Genomic DNA, 23,429 nt, shown 5'->3' on the forward strand with positions numbered 1-23,429 from the left:
TGCCACTTTTCACACCCTCCGTGGCATTTCTTGAGTGTGACAGTTCTGAACCTTCATGGTTGAACAGCTCCTTTTTCTAAGAACTTATTTGTAAGAAAAACCCAAAGGAAATTGTTCTTTTTGCTCATTTCATGGGTCTTCTCCCCCTTCATCCACATGCTCACCAGTTCTTTTCTACTTACTTCTTAGTCATGGCTTAGCCAAGCCTGACAGTAGTCATGTTGCCATCTGAGTCATTTTTGTGCCTCACCTTTTGGTTTCACAAGGAGACAGGGAGAAAGAATGGTGGTGGCCGTGGGTTGGTGGGGGGAGAGAAAGAGGCTTGGGGACAAAGACAAGGACGTTTCCCAGAAGGAGAGAGAGATAAAAAGCCGGCCAGCAAACCCAAAAATGGAAAGGGAGCTGCAGCAGCCGCAGCCACAGCAGCAGCAACAGCTCTGTTGCCAGAGGCAAGAGTTGTGTATGTATGTTGCTGGGAGTGTAGGAATGTGGATGGTGTAGTGCTTGGTTTCACGTGGCAAATACCAGCTCAAAGGAATGCATAAATGTGGCTACAGGTTGGGGGGGGGGGCTTAGAACTGGCGTGTTTTATCCAGGAATTGCCAAGGGCCACTTGGAACAAAGAAAATGTTTAACAGACCCGTAAGCATTAAAATCCAATCAAATCTTGATACAAATACAAATCAAGCCTAGATAAAGGAAAGTGATTTTATATAAACACGTGGCGGTGCCACTGTTGCTGGCAGGGTTTTCTGTGTCGGGACCAAGCTGACTAGTCTTCAGTCATGAGAACCTGGGTTTTATCCTTGCATCAGCTGCTGCAAAGGTGCCTGTCCTGTAGGTTTGCTTGTTTCCCCCCCCTAAATTCCTTCTGCATGTTGCAGGGATTATAGCAAGGATTGCTGTAAACCTGAACATTTCAAAGGCTAGCATCCGGTAGTTACTGAAAGCAGGAGGCTCTCAAGAGGCCAGATTTACTGCACCAGTAAGCAATTCTGCTCGTGTGGGGTTCAGTCACAACATCCCACCACAGACACAGCTGTGCCTGTCCTTGTACACTTGCCTTGCCTTTTTCTACAGCTTCTGCAGCATCTCTGTTAAGTGAGGAAGGAGCGGCCTTCCCTGCTGGGAACATAGATTTCTTCTTTCTCTTTTCTTCTTGGTCTTAATCTCAGAACATGGTGCTACTGCTTTCCGTCTCTGTAGCCCTTTTGTTTCTCCTTGGTAGCTGCTCTGACAAGCAAGCATTATAAAAAAGGCCCCTAATGGGCTGCAGCAGAGGAATGAAAGCCAGCCCAACGCCTTTTTCTAGGCAAGGACATAAAGGCTCCCCATTGTGTAGCCATGACAGCCATTTAATTGGCAGAGGCTCTGGGTCGGGACCCCAGGGCCGCCTGCAACTCAGAAACTCCTGCCCCTTTTGCCACACACCCACTACTAGCCTTCCCTAACAGCTCAGCTCTGAAGACTGTGGGAATGGCTCTGCCCAGGGAGAGAAGTGGGAGGCTGCCACCTCCTTCCTGTGGGAGGGAGAAAGGATCAGAAAGTGGAGGGGCCTAGAATCTCATTTTCTTCTGCGCTTACCAGCCACTCATGAAAAGAAGAGAAACGCTAACCACAGAAGCCCTTCCTTTCTTTCCTCTCTCCTTCCATCTTCTCAGTCTGCTTGCACCCAGCTATTTCTTGAATTCAAGACTCAAAGCTAGACTTCCTTGGCACGAAACTGTCTGCTTGCTCATGTTTCCTTTACCATTTGCCCATCTATGGCTGCCCAGCAAGGTCTACACCTGCCCAGGTCCATTTACAGCTTTACTCAGAAATGCACCATTGTGTGGAACAGTCTCTTTTTGGGGGCCAAACTCAACCTACAGAATCTAGACTCGGACTCTGGAGAACAGGGTTTAAATGCCCATCCAACTGTGGAAACTCCTCAGGGGAGTGGAAATAGTCAAACCCTTCCTTAAATATCTCACCTTGAAAGCCCTATTAGGGTTGTTATACGTTGGTTCTGACTTGATGGCGCGCGCACACACATACACAAAAAACAACATAATTTGGACCCTTCCCCTCGGATCTTACAAATCAGGTAGGGCAAATAGACAATGAAAGTCTTGTTTCAAAGCAGAAGCTGAGTAGCAGCTGGCCCATCTCTGCTCTGGGTTAAAATGGCACATTTTGCAGAGTTAGGAAAAATCGAAATTTTGGATTATAACATTCCAAATCCTCCAGACTGATGGTTCTGCGCAGACACCATGGCCAGGGAATTCTAACCATGTTGGTTAGGAAATTCTGGAAATTGTAGTCCACGAAGAAATATTTCCAAGCTGTGTAACTTTGCCCCTTCCCTAGTACCTGTCATTTGGCTTATTGCCCTTTGAAAGGTATTGTAAACCACACCGAGACATTTTATTAGTGGGCAAGGGTATGGTTCTTCCAAATAAGTAACACATAAACAAGGAAACACAGTGAAGTGGTGCTCACTTGCAAATCTGACCTAAGCAAAAGAACCTTTCCAGTGCCCGGCAAGGCAGTTGGTCAGATTCTGAGCATTAACAAAGCCTATGCATCAGTTCTCCCAAAGGAAAACTGGGGCGGGATGCCCGGAGTGCAGAGAGAGGCTATGCAATGCCACTGATCTAATTAGAATTACAGCGGAAACTTTCAAACACAGAAGTTTTGTATGTTTCCTATGTGCCCCTCCTCTCCTCTCCTCTTTACCATGAATCCTTGTCCTCATCCACATCTAAAAAGGACAGGCCTTCTTTAGCAACTGCAAGCCCCCCTCCCCCTCTCCAGTGAAATTTATCCCCCCCTCTTCCCCCGCACAAGCAGCCCTATCAGTACAACATGCCATAGATATATCAGTCCTATGTCGTACGTGCCTTCGCTACCCATGGCCAAAGGGCCACAGAGCTTTTTCTTCCTTGGTGATCTATGACAACAGGAACTACTGGACACCAGAGCCTTTCAACAAAATCCTTTCAGCTTCTAGCAAACCACTGATAATAAAAATGGGCGAATCGTAGTCTGCTAAAATGAAGAAGCCACAGCTTACTATAGCGCTCTAAGGTGAAGGCGTTTTGTTTTCCTGTTAGAATCGGACCATCCAGTCTTAGTAATTAATGGTAACTTGACAGAAATTGGAGATGTGTTTATCTTCACACAACATTGTGAATCAGGTCCTTTCAGTTTTGTGTTATTTAAAAATTTTATAGGCCACTTTTCAGTAATATATGGTGAATGAAAGGTGGAGATGAAGTATGCCACCAGACAGCAACAAAATCAAAAGTGAGCACAAAACAGCATGGATCAAGTTTAGGGGTTTGATCTTTGTGGGAAAATGGAAAGACTATGGCCTGGTGCCAAATAGACCTCAGTCTCTGAGCCAAAGCAAGGCTTTCTGGGGAGGACAGATCTCACAAGCAGCAATCTTCTGTGATCACTGCTGAGGAGAAATTGACGTTGACGTACAAAGGAAAAAATGGGATAGGATGGCACATGGAAGGCAATGACACTTAGATCACCTTCAGCCATCACTGAATGGGGTATTCTGAGGTGACAGTAAACATGCAGTCTAAAAGCACCCCACAACTTTTAGGTTTTGTGACCCCTCCTCTGCCACCTTGCCTGCTGTTTGTAATGTCTTGCCTGGTGGAAAGATCAGAAGCTCTTAGAAGCTTGCAAATACTTCTGTGTTCTCAGTTGGCCTAATAAGGATTGAGAACCACTGTGGTATAGTAGAGTGCTGGGGCTAGGACTCAAGAGACTTGGGTTCAAACTCCTGCTTGAGTACAGCGGGAGGTGGAAATGGTAAACCACCGATTAAACATCTTTGTGTGACATGCTGTCAAGTCAGAACCAACTTATAGTCACCCTAGTAGAGCCATTCTGCTTGGGTCATGGTAAGTCACTATTGGTACGTTCCTCTTCTCCCCCCATGAGTTTTCATTGCTGAGTGGGGTTTGAACCCAGGTCTTCTGAGTTCTATTTCATTGCTTTATCCACTAGATTGTACTAGGTATCCTCCCATTGAACATCTACAGTAACATACTTTAAAGAACTAAATCAATTGTTAGAATTGTAATTAGTTAAAAGTGGTACGATGGCATGTTAGCAACAAATTAGGATCCCCACAATATGAATTTGGGATTTTGAGGCAGTATGCTCCATGTCCGTTTTGTAATCAGCCAAGAGGTAGTGTTGGATAAATTACAGAAATCTCAAACAGAAGTAGTGGCATTCTACTTTTTTCTTTGTATAAGGATGGTTTAATGCTTGCAGCCACTCCCCTTCCTGAGCCCATTTCCTTATTAATGGAAGCCTTTAAATTTGGTTATCTTGCCATCTTTTTTCACCTCCTGGAAACTGTTAAGAGCAATGGTTGAGCCATTCAGATGTTGATGACTGCAGACATTTTACAAGGCATGACTTAATTCCATGGACCTTCTACCCTGAGCTGGGGATCTTTGTCCTCCCTAAAAAGGAAGACTAACAACTGTATTTGTAGGTCAGAGGACATTTGTTTTCCATACATTTTTTCAAGGTTTGGATTCTTCCAAATGGCACCTGGTTGGTGGTGATGAGCGCTATTAAGTGAGGGGAGGAGGAACAACAAGAGGTGAAAAAAATCCAGACAAACTGTCTGCAAAATACAAGGATTTAAATGGCCTTTTGGTTGCTTGGGGGGGGGGGGGTTGGCACATTGAGGATTTGGGCCAAAACTATTAGTTCCCTTTCCTTTCCTGCAGCATGAAGCAAAGTGAAAAGAAAGCTTGTTTAAAGAATGGATGCCTATTTTCAACAAGATCATTTACAGAGAGGCTAATATTTGTTCAACTGCACAACACATTTCTATGCTGATGCGCTGTAACTCCCTCCAGGTGCCTCTGGCATTATTAAACTTTTTGCAGGTCATCGAACGATGTGCAGATCACAGGTAAAAGGGGATCAGGAGTTAGTCAAAGATGAAACCAGTGTTGGCAAAAGGGTCCCTAGAGTTTGAGACAGAGCAAAATAAAAAGGGGGGGGGGAGGGAACCCGAGGCAGCAAAAACGTACCCATTTGGATCAATGTTTAATAATTTGGGGACACACATGTGAGTGCGTGCACGTACACTCACTCACTCACACACACACACACACACACACACACACACACACACACACACACACACCCCTTCCTTCAGGCTAGGGCTAGCATATAAAATATCTCACATGAAGAAGTCCTCTATGTCCTTGAAAAAAAAGTAGCTGCTTGGAAGTGATGAACTGGCCTTCAGGTTACTCATCTTAATATTTATTGGCTTTTTTCTATTTCCCTTTGAATTCTGAAATATCCATAAACAGACATCTGTAAATCAGGAATTTTCTCTCCATTTATACTCTTGGATTAAAAAGACAAACAAACCATTCAGTGATTTTCAGAATCCAGCTGTGTTTTGCAAGGATGATCCAAAACCTTGTTCTCTTTATTCCTGGGACTGTCTCCCAGAGTACCTGTAGATGCCACTTCTTTCAAAATCTACCTTAGAACCAGGTATGACCTGTGGGCTGAGCAGAGAGAAATATCTTGTCCAGAAGTGGTCAGGTTTTCTGTCCCCTCCTAGTCAATGAGACCAGTGTTACTCACAACCTCTCTCTTGTGTAAACACAAACTCTTAGACCCACAGCCTCTTATACGGGTAGGCCACCTGATACCTTCCAGATGTTTTGAATGCCAACTCCCCTTATCCCAAATGGGGCTTGTGGGGTTTACAGTCCCACATCTCCCAGCCACCCTATATTGCCCCCTGGTTTGCCTCTGCTTTTTCATGCAAGGCTGGCAAGCCAATAAAGGCTCAGTCTCTGACCATTTCAGCCTCAGGAGCCATCAGGAATCTTCCACTCCTTTGTGCTGTTAAATCCTGGCTGTAGAAAAAGCAGGGGAAGGGAACACTTTAGGAGAGATTAAAGAGGGACGTGGTGGCGCTGCGGGCTAAACCACAGAAGCCTGTGCTGCAGGGTCAGAAGACCAAGCAGTCGTAAGATCGAATCCACGTGATGGAGTGAGCGCCCGTCTCTTGTCCCAGCTCCCGCCAACCTAGCGGTTCGAAAGCATGCAAATGCAAGTAGATAAATAGGTAACACCTCGGTGGGAAGGTAACAGCGTTCCGTGTCTAAGTTGCACTGGCCATGTGACCACGGAAGATTGTCTTCGGACAAACGCTGGCTCTATGGCTTGGAAACGGGAATGAGCACCGCCCCCTAGAGTCGAACACGACTGGACAAAATTGTCAAGGGGAACCTTTACCTTTTATGTAAGCAAAGAGAAGATGGGACTGAAGGGGGTAAATCAAATCGTTAGTTCCAGCTAGAAGAAGTCCATTGAAAGGAATAAATAATAATCATGTACTGTCAAATAAGGGAGGTGGTGGTGCTGTGGGTTAAACCGCAGAAGCCTCTGTGTTGCAAGGTCAGACGACCTGCAGTCGTAAGATCGAATCCACGCAACGGAGTGAGCTGCCGTCGCTTGTCCCAGCTCCTGCCAACCTAGCAGTTCAAAAGCATGTAAAATGTGAGTAGATAAATAGGTACCACCTCGGTGGGAAGGTAAAATGTCGTTCTGTGTCTAGTCGTGCTGGCCACGTGACCACGGAAACTGTCTTTGGACAAACGCTGGCTCTACGGCTTGGAAATGGGGATGAGCACCGCCCCCTAGAGTCGGACATTACTGGACTAAGGGGAACCTTGCCTTTATTGTCAAATGGGTTCAGTGACCCTTTTCAGGGTTTCCCTGGTAGATAATATTCAGGAGTGGTTTGCTATTCCCATCAACCCCGAGACTGTGCAGCTTGCCCCTAAGGCCACACAGACTGGCCCTTCTGCGATACACAGTATTGAATCAAACTTCCAACCTCTGGCTCTGCAGACAGATGCTTAAACCACTGAGCTATCCAGCCCGCTTATTGAAAAGGAACTAATGTAGCTCACATTGATTCAATGGGTTTCTTCTAAATGGGAGCAACAATGGAAATTAGCCCCAAATTGGTGAGAGTGGGATAGATATATTTGCAAGCTAACTTGTAGGTTAATTTCTTCCTATCTCTGTGGGTTTTACTCTTGAGCAAATATGGTGATGGTTTCACGGCCAAACTGCTCCTTGTCGTTACTGGCAGTGTATCTGAGCAAGTCTTTGGCCGCCATGGGATGGTGTCTGTTTTGCTGTCTAAAACGTAGCAGGTTCGAATGTGGTTTGACCCTCTTGAGCCTGCTAGAATTGTTAAGTCGGAAAATTGATTTCACAGTGCAGGATGGCCCATGAAATTGACATGAAGCTCTGTGGGCTTCACAACAAGCCCTTTTGTGGGATGACAGGTCCTCGAAGTCTTGGCCTGCTCCCCAGAAGTTTCCTAGTTTGGCGTTGATGAATTTGCTGAAAACCTCCTTTCAGTCCCATAGGACTGGTCAGGAACAGAAGCTGCCATTCAAGTTCTGTAAAATGTTACTGTGGCAGGTTAAAAATAACTCTGTAGGGCCCTCCCTTGTGTGTTTCTGTGGAGCCTTAAGGTGATTAAAATGGAAAGGAGGCAAATAACTGGATTTATTCCTTATCTTTGTTGTGTTCCCAGTTTGACCTTTGCAAAGGAGTTATTTACAAGGCAAGACCTGTCTACCCACTTTCTTTGTTGTTTTTTAACTTCGAACTGTACAAGGCTGACATGCTTGCACTGAGCACTGAGGGGGCCACTGGACACAGATGCATTTTTCTGGAATTCAGATTTGGCATTCTGGAAATGTTACAAGTGGAGGGTCAGAATGCAATAGAAGATGCTGGTTAACTGCATTTTGTGATAATTTGCTAATATTGAAATTGAGTTAGTAAAAGCAAAAAAGCAGAGTGCGTTGCTTATATCCTGCCCCATAGGGCTTAAAACACTCTTTGTGTTTAAAGACATTTAATTAGGCAGGTTACATATTATAATGTATGTTATTTTGTGATGCTGGCGTACTTTGTAGAAAATGACCAAAGGAGATCTACAACAGAATTTATTTATTTATTTATTTATTTATTTATTTATTTATTCTTTCATTCATTCATTCATTCATTCATTCATTTATGGGGGGCAGCAGGAAAAACCCTAGTCTGGCATTCCCTGGAAAAATGTGGGATGCAGACCACAGATGGCTGGTGGCTGAGGCAAGGGGGAGTCAATAAGATTTGGAGCTGAGGTGCCTTTAGCCTGTGGGGTGGAAGAGACTCCTGCCACAGTTAGGCTTCAAAAGTTGGACGAGTGGCTGCATGTGCAGTCTTGACTTTCCACCCCTGAATACATGAGGAGCATCAACATGAGGCTTTCGTTTATTCCATTTCCAATCCGTTCAAGGAACGACTTACATATGTATGAGTACTATGTTCTTATGAGAACACACCCTATTCTGCCATGCATCCCAAGAAATCAGCGAACCATTCTATGTTTCCCAAGGACTCCTGAACTTGTGTTTCCCAAGTGTTGCGGTTCAAATTTCTGATCAAATTCCTTGAGTGGCGCAGCAGAAATGCAGGGATTCACAGAGCAGAATAGCTTCGTGTTCCCTAGAATAGTCCACCCCTTTTTTCATTTACTGGTATTTACAGTTTCAATACTCACTCTGAGATATTAGCAGTAGAAAGAATAAAAACATGTTTCATTTCCTTATAGATCAAGTGCAAATGGACAAACCTGACTGCTTTCAATACGCAGACTTCAACAGACTCACTGACTGCTTCCAACAGAAAGAGAGGGGCTTTCAGCAGAGAGGCAGGGCTGTCTTTGAAATAGGGCAGGGGAAGGACAATTGGTTCATGCTGAGTAGAGAGATCCACAGTCACCCTAGCCCCGAAGGGCCCCTCCCAGCTGAGCCTACTAAAGGCAGTATGCAAGGTGACAAAAACTCTGAACTGCAAGTGGTAGCTGCAGATGCTGTACAAGAAACATCTGTTAATACCAGAGAGGGTTTCAAATGCAGTTTACAGATACACACCAAGGCCTGGGAGCTGGCCGGGGGTGTGTGGGGGGTGGGGTGTGTGTGTGGAATCTGTGGATAAAAGTGGAAAAGTCAGAACTCCCGCTGAGTTTTCATGCTCTAAATTTGGCTGTGCCCTAAGGTACTGTAGCTCTCTGTAATGCAGCCTCTGTTGGTTAGTGACACAATAAATGCCACACCCGGTGCTTGTGCAAACAAAAGCAACATACGTACAAGCCATGTAGGCCAGGGTGTCTTCACGTCTCCAGTGAATTATGTTTTGATTTCTTAACGAAATAAATAATAGTCACAAGATTGTCTGTACTCCATGACTACAATACTGATTTATTTATAAGCATACATTAATGATGCTGTCAATCTCAGGGTGATCAAATTACGCTTTTTGAGACAGCAAGAGTATTTTTAACTTTCAGATGGACAGCTGCTGTCCAAATTCTCCCTATAGCTGCAGCAAAGACTGCCCTTACGGTACCACTGTTTGTTGGGGAGGCAGTCACCATGCACAATAGTTGACAAGGCTTAATTTGTTTCTTCGTTGAGAGGGTTTGTTTCCACACTTTCAGTGCATTCACATCACTCAGATCAGTTCATAGTACAGTACAGAATAAAAACAGGCAGCAAATGGCCACCTTAATGAATTTCATCCCTACATAAGGATTTGATCTTTCTGTGAGTCTGGAAAAATGTTTCAGGGAGGCTGAATTGCAGCTGATATATTTCCTTCTATGGGAGCTGACTTACGCTAGAGTTCTTTCTTTCTTTCTTTCTTTCTTTCTTTCTTTCTTTCTTTCTTTCTTTCTTTCTTTCTTTCTTTCTTTCTTTCTTTCTTTCCTTCCTTCATCCCTCCCTCCCTCCCTCCCTTATTTATTTATTTATTTATTTATTTATTTATTTATTTATTTAAAAATAGACAGATTAAATCCCATTTGAACATCTCAGGACGATATTCACACCAGTAGAAGGCAGATTTATATAATTCATATAAATGTTATAATTTATATAAAAAGATTGGGGGGGGATGGTGCCTGGCAAACCACTCTAGAAGCTTCTTCCGGAGGGAAGGGGCCATGACTGAGAAAGCTTGATTTCTTGTGTTAGCTTTTTTGGTCCTCCTTGGGTGTTACCATTCTTAACTTGAAGGAATATATGGGACCGGTAGCCAGGTAAAGGTAAAGGTAAAGGTTCCCCTTGACAATTTTTTGTCCAGTCGTGTTCGACGTTAAGGATTCACCAGTTGAATGTACAGTAATCTACACTGACCGGTCCAATATAATCTATACAGACTGGCTGTAGTTCTCCAGGATCTTAAAGAGAGACTACTTATCATCTGTACTCTGAACTTTTCCACTGAAGTTGTCATGATCTGAACCAGGATTGGATGGAAGCAAAGCATGATCCTCCTGCCCTTAATGAGATGCAGGTCTCCTCTTTCCTGATTGCAGTCAAAATGTCTGCACATTCCTAGAAAAAAACATGCTGTCTGGGCCTCTTGCAGCCATCAAAAGCATTAGTAAAGTGGCTGTTAACCCATGTGTTGTCTTATTGCCAGGAAATTTCCGCTGTCATTAACTATTTTGTTACTGGCAGCCATTAATAATATAATTGTTGTTGCCTATACTTGCTGTCTCATTTTGCTGTGACCTCACCTTCTCGTCCATAGCCATGCACACTGTGAATCCATACCTGATCCTCTAAGCTTGTAGTCTATGGCCTGGATCTAGCTCATTCTCCCAGATAGAGTAACTTTATTAAATCAGCAGGATTTACATAAGTGTTGACTTTTCAGCAACCGATTAAGTGAGCCTACTCTCACTGGGGACTAGTAATCAGATTTAGGCACATGCATCCGAGGAACAAGAGTGTAATCTGAGAAAGCGCATGGTGTAAACAATGTGTTGCTGTTCTGAAGATTCTGTAAAGTCCAGCTTGTTTTGCTACATCAGGTTAACCCAGCTGCACCTTTGAACACCACTGAAATACATTTACTGTAAATTCTTTCCCTGTCCTCTCCAGCCCATGTTTCCCTCTCTTTCCATGTAGTCATCTCAAGTTTTGGATGGAATTGCCTTCCTGGGGCAGTGAACTGACTTCTTATGCTGTGATGCATATTGATAGGTATATCATGTAAAATACTGCCAAGAAGGAGTTTCTTAAGGGAGAGTTCTAGACAGCCATAATAATAGTTGGTGCTCAATGTGGTGTAGAGTGGATAGTGTCACAGATGAGAACTCTGGATTCAAATACCCATGTGGACATGGGAACTCACTGGGGGTTATGTGTAGAATTAGTAAAACCACTCCTTACATATGTCAATTTCTTGAAAGTCCTATTAGGGTTTCTTTAACTCAGTTCCAGCTTGGCAGCACATAACAAAAACACACACACACAGTAATAGTTAATAATGGCAACTTCATCTATAGTATTACACCAATCTTATCAATATTCTTCTCCTCCTCCAATTAATTCCTCTAAAGTGGGATGGAATATGGTGGGAAGACAAAAATTGGGGCAGAGCAGCTTGCCTAAGGCCATCGAGTTAATTTTTACATGAAGTGAGATCTCCCCCAGGGATTCCTGGTTTGCAGGCCACTCTCTCTTAACTGCTATGTTAAGCTGGTCATTAAAAGCCATTTGAAGGGTTAGCTGGGATTTGCTGGGATAACTAGTCGTTAAGCAGTTGGAATGGAGAGACATTAGCATGAAGGAATGATGGGGCTGTGTAAATATTAGTGTTCTGTTTCATTAGGTTGGTTGGGCCATCTCTGTTTGTTCATCAATCTGTAAAGGAACACAGTAGGTGGGTAATTATTTACTCTGTGGAGCAGGTATCCTTGGGCACCATCACTACACCATTGCCCTCAAATGCTCGCTTGTGTACTCACGTGAACAGAAGAGACTAGACTGGGAAAGCTAAGGTAAAACTCAGAAGCCTAGAATAGATACTACTATTTTCCACTTGGCCCTGTTCTTCCTACTCTAAATTGAGGCTGTGGATGCAACTGTTCTGGTTTCTAGGTACATCACTCTCATACCTCTGAAATGAAAGGCAGTGTGGGGTAGTGGAATACCATGTGTTGATTTTTACTGTTCTCATCAGTAAAAAGTAGAAACTGGGATGGGAATCCATGTTCAGACTTTACTGCTGCTTTTCTGTTACAGGTAATCTTTCTGGTCTGGACTTCTTATGCTTCCCACCCAGTTATTTTTTAATGAGTGGTGAAACACCTCACCCCCTTTTAAAATTTATATTCCCCATTCACCTGGTAGTAGAATATAAATATCAGTGATTCATCCTCTGCATGTCAGCTCTAAAGTTGAGAATGGGCACCTGGACACACAATGAATGGTCTCTCTTTGGGTATGGTTATACTGGAAAGCCAAAATTTGATTCACAGCCTATATTATGTTTGAAATTTCAATCAGCGCCTGCATAGAGGCTGCAGATTGATTTGGGAGTTTATACTGCCTGCATCTATACTGCATGCGATTGAAGTCATATTTAAGCTCTCAGTGCCCCTTCCTTTCTTCTTTCCTCTGGTACCACCTCTAACAGTCCTTCCTACTTCTGGTCCCACCTCTGCTGATCCTTTTATGGTTCACTGTGCTTCATAACAAAAGGGCCTTTCCACATGATCTGACAGGAATATACCTGATCCTCCATGTTAAAATCATGGGGTTTTGCTTTTGAATGCCCCCCACCGGCCTGAACATCATACCCTAACTGACTGTGTTACTGAAACACCACCTACAGACATGCCTCAACCTGTTTTGCAGAACATATCATGTTAATTTCATGCAGAAAAGCCCATTCAAATCATTCTGACTTTAAAAAGTAGAAATCCTACAGTGGCAGAGGAAATTAAAAAAAAACACTTTGGGAGCAAAAAGGGCTAGACCAATTTGAATCAGCCTTTGCATCATGTGGCCAGTAAAAAATACTTTGAATTCATCCATTTTATAAGCAGAGCAGGTCCGTCACTATTTGACCATGTAGTTGCACTGTAAGTGTGTATTTTATGTCTTCATGGAAGTGCAGAGCCATTCAGCAACTGAAGATGGGGGGAATTCACAATACAGTAATTACTGTCTACTAGCTAGTACATCTCTTGTGGGTGGAGGGCTCTATGACTTTTGTTTGTTTACTTGCAGAAGGTGGGGGAGGACTCTGTGTTTAGTGGTAAAGCAAAGTAAAGGAATACTGTATTGAAGATTTGGGGAACTAAGAGTAGCAGCTTCCCCTAGCCTGACTGGGTGTATTCCAAATACCGCCATGCTGGGTCGGATGGTGATGTTTTTACTTCAACAACATCTGGAGGGCACCAGAATGGGCAACTCTGGGTTAGACGGATTTGTCCCATTTTTCATTCTGCAGTGAGAAAGGACTTTAATGTTAAAAAGAAGCTGGTTGATTGCTTCAAGTGTGTGTCTCTACCAGCAGGGTTCCAACTCATCTGCTGCCTACATTGGGGATGATCCGTCTTTGGAATTTGATTACATTCTTGTCTGTAGGTTGGACATTTTTGTGTGGACCTGTTTGTTTTTTGCTGTTGTACCTAAGCCTTCTTGTGCCTCTAGCCTCAAGTCTTACCAAATGTCTTTTAATTTCATCCAGACTCATGAAGTGGTTTTAAAACTGGTTCCCTTTCTCACCTTTGGTGAGTTCATACTGACTACACTTGCTCTAGCAGATCTGAAGAATTACCTCACCTGTAAACAGATGTATCAAGGGCAGAGCTACGGGCATTATTTGGATTCTTCTTCTCAGAGCTGATAAACGGAAGTAGGAGGCAGAAAGCCTAGCCGGGTTTGAGATGAAACAATGCTTCCTGATGGAGGGTCTTTTGTTACAAGTGCTTCAGTCAGTGTCCAGTAGCTGTGATTTGGCATGTTCATGGAGTTGAGGTTATGATTAGTTATCTGATTGAAATGTGGGTTGGCTGGTAATATAACAAGTCAAAATGGGTTGATCAGATCATCATGTGAGAAAATTCAAGATGGGCTCAGATATTACTTTGGTGGATCACTCTCTGCCAGGTGTTGAAGGAGTGTGTGTGTGTGTGTGTGTGTGTTTAGGATATTTGTACCCCAATCAGGATTCCTCCTCATGTGGAGGATGCACAGACAATAGGACATACGGTATGTAGAATTTCCCTCACCTACTAGGAGTTCTGCGCAGGTGTAGTCTTAACCCATTTGTGTGGGTTCACAGAGGACCACTCAAAGAACCATGGTTACTGGTAAGTAACCTTTCTTTCTATCAGAGTATGAAGGGGGGTCATCTAAATCAGTGGTTCTAAAACTGGAGTCCCCAGATATTCTTCGACTGCCAGTTCCCAGAAACCTTCACCACTTGCTGTGCTGGCCAGAATTTCTGGGAGTTGCAGTCCAAGAATATTTGGGGACCCATATTTGAGAATCACTGAAAAGCACTCTTTCTTTTGCTTATATTAGCCTGTCTGTGGAATCTACAAACAAAGTTTGTGCAGTCAGTGGCAGGGCTGGGAAACCTTTTGTCTTCTTTGTTGTTTAGCCATTAAGTCGTGTCCACCTCTTTGTGACCCCATGGACCAGAGCACGCCAGGCCCTCCTGTCTTTCACTGCCTCCCAGAGTTTGGTCAAATTCATGTTGGTAGCTTCACTGACACTGTCCAACCGTTTCATCCTCTGTCATCCCCTTCTTCTCTTGCCTTCACTCTTTCCCAACATCAGGGTCTTTTCCAGGGAGATTTCTCTTCTCAAGAGATGGCCAAAGTACTGGAGCCTCGGCTTCATGATCTATCCTTCCAGTGAGCACTCAGGCTTGATTTCCTTCAAAATGGATAGGTTTGTTCTCTTTGCAGTCCAGGGGACTCTCAAGAGTCTCCTCCAGCACCACAATTCAAAAGCATCAATTCTTCAGCGGTCTGCTTTGTTTATGGTCCAGCTCTCACTTCCATACATTGCTACTGGAAAAACCATAGCTTTGGTCTTCTACATGTCATAAATTACAATATTTTTAATTCCTTGTCACAGCCCACGCAGGCTGCATCTTTTTAGAGCTTGGCTCCAAAACATCAGGACAGCTATACATTTGGCATTACAGTTTCCTCTGTTGCTTCATTTCTGCACAACACAAATTGTATTTCTATTTCAAATAGAACCAATCTGAGAGCTCCATAGGATACTAGCAGCTTTTTATACTGTGCATGTCATGTCTTTGTTATACAGTACTCCAAAAAAACGCCCTGAACCTCAAGTTCTCCCAAAGTGAGCCAGTGTGCTGTGAAAGCCAGGGCAAAGCCTTAACTCTTTTCATTTTTCCAGGGATCACACTTCTGTATGGCATCTTTGGGTAGGTGAGTTACATATCCAGAGGTATGAATTTGTCACAGAGCTTGTTGTTACCTTTCTGTGCTCTGGCTCCCAGAATCTCTAAGATGGCCTGGGCAATATAATGCTGCCAGAAGGATTCTGGATGCTGAAGTGCAACTGCTTCCTTCCCTCCTCTTTTCCCAGCAATGCTGTCCTTGTTGGTAGGATTACGTTTTGTCTTGTGCATACTTTGAGTGCAGTCATTTCCCCTGCAGAAAAACACACCTGAGGTGGAAGGATGTGAGGAGTGTGGCTATGGTGGCGTTGCCCGTGCATGTGCACACGCAATAGCTCTTATCTCGGCTCAGGCAGAGACAAAAGTGCCCTGTTCCCCACCCCCAGCCCCATCAGCTGCTCAGCTGTGAGTCATGTCTGGGTCTTGAATAGCAGCCCCTTGAAGGACTTGTCACTATGACAGGGGGACAAAACCCAGTGGTCCTGGCTCCTAGCCCTCCTCGGCTTCCAACTCTCTGTCATTTCCTCCACTCACTCCCCCCCAACCCCTGCCCAGAGCTGAGCATGAAGAATCTACCATTCAAACCCTAGCTCTTTCATCTATATTACGTATGACCCGGTAGCCTTATCCATGTCTACTTAAGACATAATTTCCACTCATCTCAAAGGCAGTGGAGGAGGGGGTGTTCTCCCAGGTACAGCTTTCATCTCTAAAAACCGTTTGGAGGACCCATAAGTCCTGGCTCCTAGCCTTCGGGGCTGAGGAAAGAAAGTGGGAAGGGGCGTGAGTGCCCTGACAGGCCGGATGATTGAGAGGAGGTAAACACTTCCTCTCTCCCTCCCCCTTCTCCTTTCATACTCCCCCCCCCTTCTGCCTTACCCCGTTATCTTTTCAGGAAGAGCTTTGATATGCTTGACTGTTGCCTGCCTTCCTGGCTGGAGCCACTGTCTGGATTAGGGAGAAAAGGGGTGGGCAAGTAGCAAAGATGCCAACGTCTGCCTTTTTACCCATGGAAGAAAGAGGCTGCCAGGCCAGAGGCAGGGGTGGAGGCCCTCCTTCAAGCCCTGTGGCAATAAATGGATATCGGCGCCCAAAGAATGCCCCAGCATCACTGTCATGCCAAGGAAGCCCACCACACATGGCAGAGAAACAGGGCAACTGAATTGAGAAGCAATAAGTTATTATGAGCAATGAAATAATAATACCTTCCTCTAATGAGGGTTTGGGGTGGGGAAGTGAGTAAGAGGAAAGGTACAATGAAGTTGCCCACAAAGTGGGAACAATATCAAGTCTGGTGGGATTTTTCCACTGTAGTGAGTTTTGTTTTTCTTTTTGCTTCCTAAAGCGACGTTCAATAGGCATTTTGTACCATTTTAGAGACATTGAGTGCAGTTTTTAAAGGTTTTGTGGCATTCACTTATCAAGCCTAAGATTCTCCTTGATAGTAGTAGTAGTAGTAATAGTAGTAGTAGTAGTAGTAGTGATGATGATGATGATGATGATGATGATGATGGAAAGTACTGTAGCAGAAAGTAATAAGTAAGACAATCTTTTTTAAAAACATAAAAGAGAAAAAGCTAATACAAATGCAGTACAAATGCAACTATGGGTGCCTTTAGTCTCAAATATATTCTCAGTTTACCCAGAGGGACACTGAAGTCCCTTTAGGGCTAGCCAGCATTTTGCTCAAATGGAAAGCAAGCCGCTGGAACGTTTGCCTGGATCAGGATCCTTTGCAACACACAGTAGTTCTGCTGCGGCAGTTGAATCTGGAGTTTCTCAAAATACCTGGGAAGGGATTCCTTGAAATTAGCAAGTTTGCAAACCACCACTTTAGGGAATGCTATGATATGCCCCCCAAAAAGGTGGAGGGAGCATCCCAGGGGAGGAGAGAATCAGGGAGGTATTGTGGGTGGAGTGATGTGACTCAGGGGACCTGCTTTCAAATCCCCACCTGCAAGCTGACTGGGGCAGGGGCACTCCTTAAATATTTCATATTCCTTTAAAACTGTTATTAGGGTCACCATAACTCTTGTCTGACTTGACCGCACATAACAGGCCCATTCCAGAGGAAGAGCAGCTCAGGCCTCTTGGAAAGAGGGCTCAATCAAGGCACCACCTTGGAAGACACTGCGGGCGTTCCACATTTCTGCAGATCTGTTTTCTTCCTTTCAAGTAGTTTTGTTGTAGGATTCTTGTATATGCCTGCTGGCACAGAGTAGCCAAGGAGGCTTGCAATTCCCCTTTTTTCTCTCTCCTTCCCATGGATAATCATCCCATTGTAGACATTGCCCCCCAGCCATCCCTTCACCACCCCTTCACAGAGCAGTCTGAGGAGCAGAAGCCCGTTGAGGCACAATGAAATCCCTGTGTCCTCTCCCCTCCCCTTCCAGAGCTGGCAAAGGGCTGCCAACTCCACACCCAAAGGGCCTGATTCTTCTACGGCAGTTGGAAAGCTCAGATTGACTAGCAGACTCTAGAAAGGCATTGAAGTGTACCAGATCCTCTGGGAGAATTATTTAATTGATTTGTAACAGATTTTAAATTATCTAGTGGGTTGTTAAAAACGACCTTTCATGAGAAGTTATTGCAATGGGAAACGCTCTCTCCTGATTCCACTGGGAAGGCACTGGGTGGTCTACATTTCAAGCCATATGGCTAACCCATTGCCATCGGGGTCTTTCCTCTTCCCTGAGCTGGGTTTGTCCTGGGGCAGCGTGCGTGCCTGCAGAAGGCTACGGTCCTGCTATCTCCCAGGTACAGCCACCCAAGCCAAACCCCTCCAAGCCACAATCACTTTGAGCCGTTGATTGCTTTAAACTGCTGGTTACTCACCTTGTTTGTTTGTGTCACTCTTGGCAAAAAAAGCTGCCCGGCCAGTTTGTTGGTGTGTGAGCTTTGAGGCAATTTGCAGAAGGCTTGTGGGCTTAGGAAGGCTTGTTGTTTAACTCTGGTGAACTTTGCGGATGTGAAACCACTGTACAGACCCGAGCTGTGGCCTCCAAAATGGCAGAAAGGAGGGACAGTCCTGAACTGTGAACTGAACGTCTTTTTTTTTCTCTGCCAGGCACTGGATTTCAAATCAGCATAGGATTTGCCAGCATGTGTGAACGTGTGCATGTTTAGCTGTGTATTTTTTCCTTATGAAATGGCCAAAGGAATTCTCCTTCCTCTAACCCTCCCCCCCCCCCAACAAGAGTCCTTTCTGCACCTGCAGTCCACGATCTTATTTAACATTTCAGGACCACATATCATGGGAGGCAAGAGGAGCCCTTTCTCTTTTGGCAGGATATGAAAATTGCCTGGTGGTCCACCCCTCCAGAGGGGGGGGGCTGCAACAAAAGCAGGCTAAAGAAGGAGGCCCCCACTCCACAGCTGTCTTTCTGCAGCAGCCGGGGCAGCCAATACTTCCATCCCAGTTGGTTCTGACACATCATTTGCACCATGGCCTGAACTGGGGAGAGAAAAGCTATGATAGCCCAATCAAGATGAAATCAGGAACACTTAACTGGTCTCCACTCAGTCTTGGTCACACATCCAAGCACCAGTCCTAACTATAGTAGACCCAGTGAAACAGTTGCTGAATGGTAAATCAACACCTGCATAAACCACACAGATTGAATGGATCTCCTGTTGATGGGAACTAGCAATTGCACTGAGGCCTGACTTGTTCATGCCAGTGTTATCTCCTTGATTACAACTTCTGTAACCATAGAAGTGGACCTAATGAGTCTACACTTCATCGGCGTAGACTCATTAGGTCCATTTTTTTCCTGGTAAATTCCCTGTCCAATGGTATGAGGAAGAAGCACCTCTGCCTCTGTTTGTCATACAGTCTCCGTGCTTCTCTAGTGGAGGAGGAATGGTGGCAACCCTTGGAGGATGCAGTTCTGTACAGAGACCCTGACGTGTCGGATAGATAGACATGATGTTTAAAATGCAGAAAATGTACGGACTTTTTTCTTCCTTAACCCGAGATGCAGCTAAAGCACAGCCTTTTGAAGTCTCACATTGCATATTAAAGGATGAGCTCAGGCACTAGAAAGAGATTCTGGAGTGGACCATTCTGGGCAATAAATACATCTGATTTTCTCACCATCCTCTTTGTTTATCACACATGTTTTTGAATCTGCTGTTTTCACATTCACCAAAATTAATACCTTGGGAATGGATAGTATTCTGTGTTGGCGGCAGAGATCAAGGGTGGGGAAACTACTTCTTTTCCATTGGAACTTTGATCACTTCCAGTCAGAGCCAAATGCAACTAATGGCTCAGGACGGCAGATATACGGTTGAGGAACAAGAGACCTCTGAGGACATGCTCACACCATGAATTTATGTGTGGTACGCTTGCCCTCAGATCCTTTCACTCACCTTTATTTTAGCTGCATAACTAGCAACGTTTTTTTAAAGGCTTTGGTGGTGTTTTGGTGTTCACTTTTATTAAACCATTGGGAGTTGGAAATCCATGCTGCCAGTCACCCTGAGATCTGCTAGGACAGTGGTTCTTAACCTTGGGTTACTCAGGTGTTTTTGGACTGTAACTCCCAGAAGCCTTCACCACCAGCTGTGCTGGCTGGGGTTTCTGGGAGTTGCAGTTCGAAAACACCTGAGTAACCCAAGGTTAAGAACCATTGTGCTAGGAGATCCTGATATTTATCTTCTGCTCAGTTCTGGATAAGATCACTGGGTCAAAGAAGGTAGACTCTAATTGACTTTAGAAGTCAAATTGGAATGTTTAGCTTCTTGCCCAGTCATCCACTGGCCATGGTGACTGGGGGATTCTGGGACTGACCTTAGTTCTTCCCTAGCCTCATTTACAGACTCATGTCCTAATCTAGCAAGTTAAAGTAGATACACCTGCCAATGAATATGGAAATCTTTCTGTTGGTTGTTTTAATTCAGCGCTGTAACTTAGTTACATAAATGCACTTACTAAGTTGACTTCTCTTCAAGAAGAGTTGCAAAACAAGAGAGATCCATCTGGGGGCTAAGGGAGATCCCATAAAGCCATCAGAGGCCAATCTCGCAACCTGCTTCGTTATGGTTTCAGCCCTATTCCACCCCTTTGTCTTACAATGAAGTCATTATGTACCGCTTCAGCTGTGGGGGAAGAAACGGAGTGCTTGTTTACCTTCCAGGGAGCAGGGCTGGGTGTGCAGGTGCTCACAGTTGTCCATCATTTGCCTGGCAGAATGCCATTATCGGTCTGGGTGAGATTAGTCAGTGGTAGGCTGGCAGATAAACAGGGCAACACCACAACTGGTAATTTTTCATATTCACTTCCTCCCTTCCCAGGGAAGTAAAACCTAGTTAGTAGTATCCACTTGTTTGCCAGCACAACCCTTGTGGGACTCTGATCTTCTGTTATTCACCGACAGTATTCTTTTAAAAAGATTATTGAATATATCAATGTATGCACATGAGCTTGTAGGATAGCTCAGTGTTTGAGGTACCTGGCTGCGGGGCCCGAGGTTGGGAGCGTGATTCCCCCACTGGGCCTCCTGTGAGAAAAGCCACCCTGTGTGGCTTTGAGCAAGCTGGGCAGTCCCAGAGCCATCCCAAGAAGAAGAATGGTCAACCACTTCGAGTATTCTCTACCTGGAAACCCTGGCAAGGGTTTCCATTAGTCTTAATTGACTTGATGAGATATGATGATGATGATGATGATGATGATGATGATGATGATGATGATGATGATGATGATGATGATGATGATGTAGTACATAGCTGGCTGGATAGCTCAGTAGTTTATATATCTAGCTGCAGCGTCAGAGGTTGGGGGTTTGATAAGGTTCACAGGCCCAGGATACCCTGAGAAGAAATTAAATGGCAAATCACATCCGTGTATTCTCTATCTCGAAAATGGAGAGGGTTGTCATAAGTTTGAATCATCTTGACAGTACACAGTACATACATATACATTTATGTACATCAGACCTGGGCAACGTGCGGCCCAAAGTGCGGCCACGTATGGCCCGCGAGCCGCTCCTGTCCGGCCCGCAGACAGTTTTGAACATCAAAACCATTTATAGCTTTTTGTCCAAAGTTGCTTATCTTTAACATACTGCAAAAAACGTCTTTAGTATTTGTGAAGATTAACAAGTTTAAAATAAAAACAATCATAACATCACTGTTTCATTTTATTTTTAAGTAAAGTTGGTTCGGCCCCCGAACACAGTTCAGATTTTTCATGTGGCCCCTCCCTATAGAAATTAATTGCCCACCCCGATATACATTCATGCAAGAGTCACTCTGTCGAATGCATTTTTCATGAGGGATTGCCACTTTAGCATTTAGGACTGAATCTGATAATTATGCTGGCAATTAAATGCAAAGGTCTAGTTGTACTTTGGCAAATGAAACTGTCATTTGGTGAGTTGGTTGGTAAACAAAATACAAAAGCGTGTGAGCAGTGTGTGTGTGTGTGAGAGAGAGAGCAGGCGAGTGAGAGAGAGTTTGCAAACATATGTAAATATGCTATTCTTTTCTTTCCAGAAAATTCATATTTTAAATTCTGAATGAAATCATGAAACTGAAAATGGACATTATGTTTAGAATTAATCCCTAATAAAGATATCCGTTTATTGATATTTGGATGTGTATCTACATATATAATAGAAAAGCTATGTTATACTTTTCTCTGTTCCTAGGCAGCCTTCAGCTGGTGTCTTCTTGAGAAGGAACTCTCCACTGCTGTTATAAAACGGGGGGAGAGGGGATCCTAAAATAGTTATAAAATATGGGGTCAGCTGTTCATAGAGGAAAAGTAAAAAAATTCCATTTGACTGGTTGTACTTAGAATAGCTCTTTGGATACACGCCATAGCTGCCTCCCTTCTGAGGAACTGTGTACATTTTTGTTGCAGATGGCTACTTATTGTCAATAATAATAGTGCCAGGCAGGAAACACAGGGAGAATTTTACAAAAGATAGCCATCAAACATGTTTTGCATTACCAGCGCTGGTTTCTGCTACATTTAATTTTGACACATCTTGTGATAGGTAAAGGTAAAGGTTCCCCTTGACATATTCAGTCCAGTCGTGTCGGACTCTAGAGGGCGGTGCTCATCCCGTTTTTCAAGTTGTAGAGCCAGCGCTTGTCTGAAGACAGTTTCCATGGTCACGTGGCCAGCGTGACTAGGGAACGCTGTTTTACCTTCCCACTGAGGTGGTACCTCTATATCTACTTGCATTTGCATGCTTTAGAACTGCTAGGTTGGCGAGGAGCTGCGACAAAGCGACGGGAGCTCTGTCTGTCGCATGGATTCGATCTTACGACTGCTGGTCTTCTGACCCTGCAGCACAGAGGCTTCTGCGGTTTAGCCCACAGCGCCACCATGTCCCTTACATCTTGTGATACTACTAGTCAATTTGGACCAGCAGCCACTAATTATATGACAATCCCCATAAGGCTTTATGAGTAATACTCTTGTCTGCTGCACCAAAAGCTCTTTCTGGAGTTATCTCGGGTAATCCACCCTGCTGCCATCTTCCATAATATTTGAGCCCAGGGCTGACCCAATACTGTATTTTGCTTCCAGAGGGAGAACAGATGATACAACTGCTGGATATCTCAATGGCATAGACATTTGACGGCAGAGCCAGAGGTTGGGAGTTTGATTCCCAGCTGTGCCTCCTTGACAAGGGCTGGACTCAATGATCCCATAGGGTCCTTTCCAGCTCTGCAGTTCTAAAATGATTATAAATGATTATGATTTCTCCAAACCTACCCTAATAAAAGTGATTGTACCCAACACCAGTTTTTAAATACATATATGGCAGAATTTTTAAAAACCTCATATGGCAGAAAGTCCCAGAAGCATCTCTCTTCATTCCTGGCAGGTTTTTATTTAAAGGTAATAATAACATAGTAAATAAGTAAGTAAGAATTTGTTTCATCAAAGTTTGGAAAAGTTATTTGCTTGAACGACCATGATCAGAATCCCATAGCTACCATGGGTAGCAGCCATGATGGCTGAAGATTTGAGAAGTGATAATCCAAGAATAATTTTTCTGAGCTCTGCTTTTCATAACATTCAGAATCTGCTGCCTGAGACAGTTGCCCCACACTATCTAAAGTAAGCCCAACATCATCCCAGTTACTATGGCTGGGGTAAT

General features: G+C 44.2%; 1 protein-coding gene across 1 annotated transcript in view; it reads left to right on the top strand.

Moving 5' to 3' along the window:
- The window catches only part of ERBB3 (erb-b2 receptor tyrosine kinase 3), a 91,351-nt gene that overhangs the window by 19,450 nt on the left and 48,472 nt on the right, over positions 1–23,429 (top strand). The window lies entirely within an intron of this gene.

The sequence above is a fragment of the Pogona vitticeps genome, chromosome 2 (assembly GCF_051106095.1).
Source record: "Pogona vitticeps strain Pit_001003342236 chromosome 2, PviZW2.1, whole genome shotgun sequence".
NCBI classification, from domain to species: domain Eukaryota; kingdom Metazoa; phylum Chordata; class Lepidosauria; order Squamata; family Agamidae; genus Pogona; species Pogona vitticeps.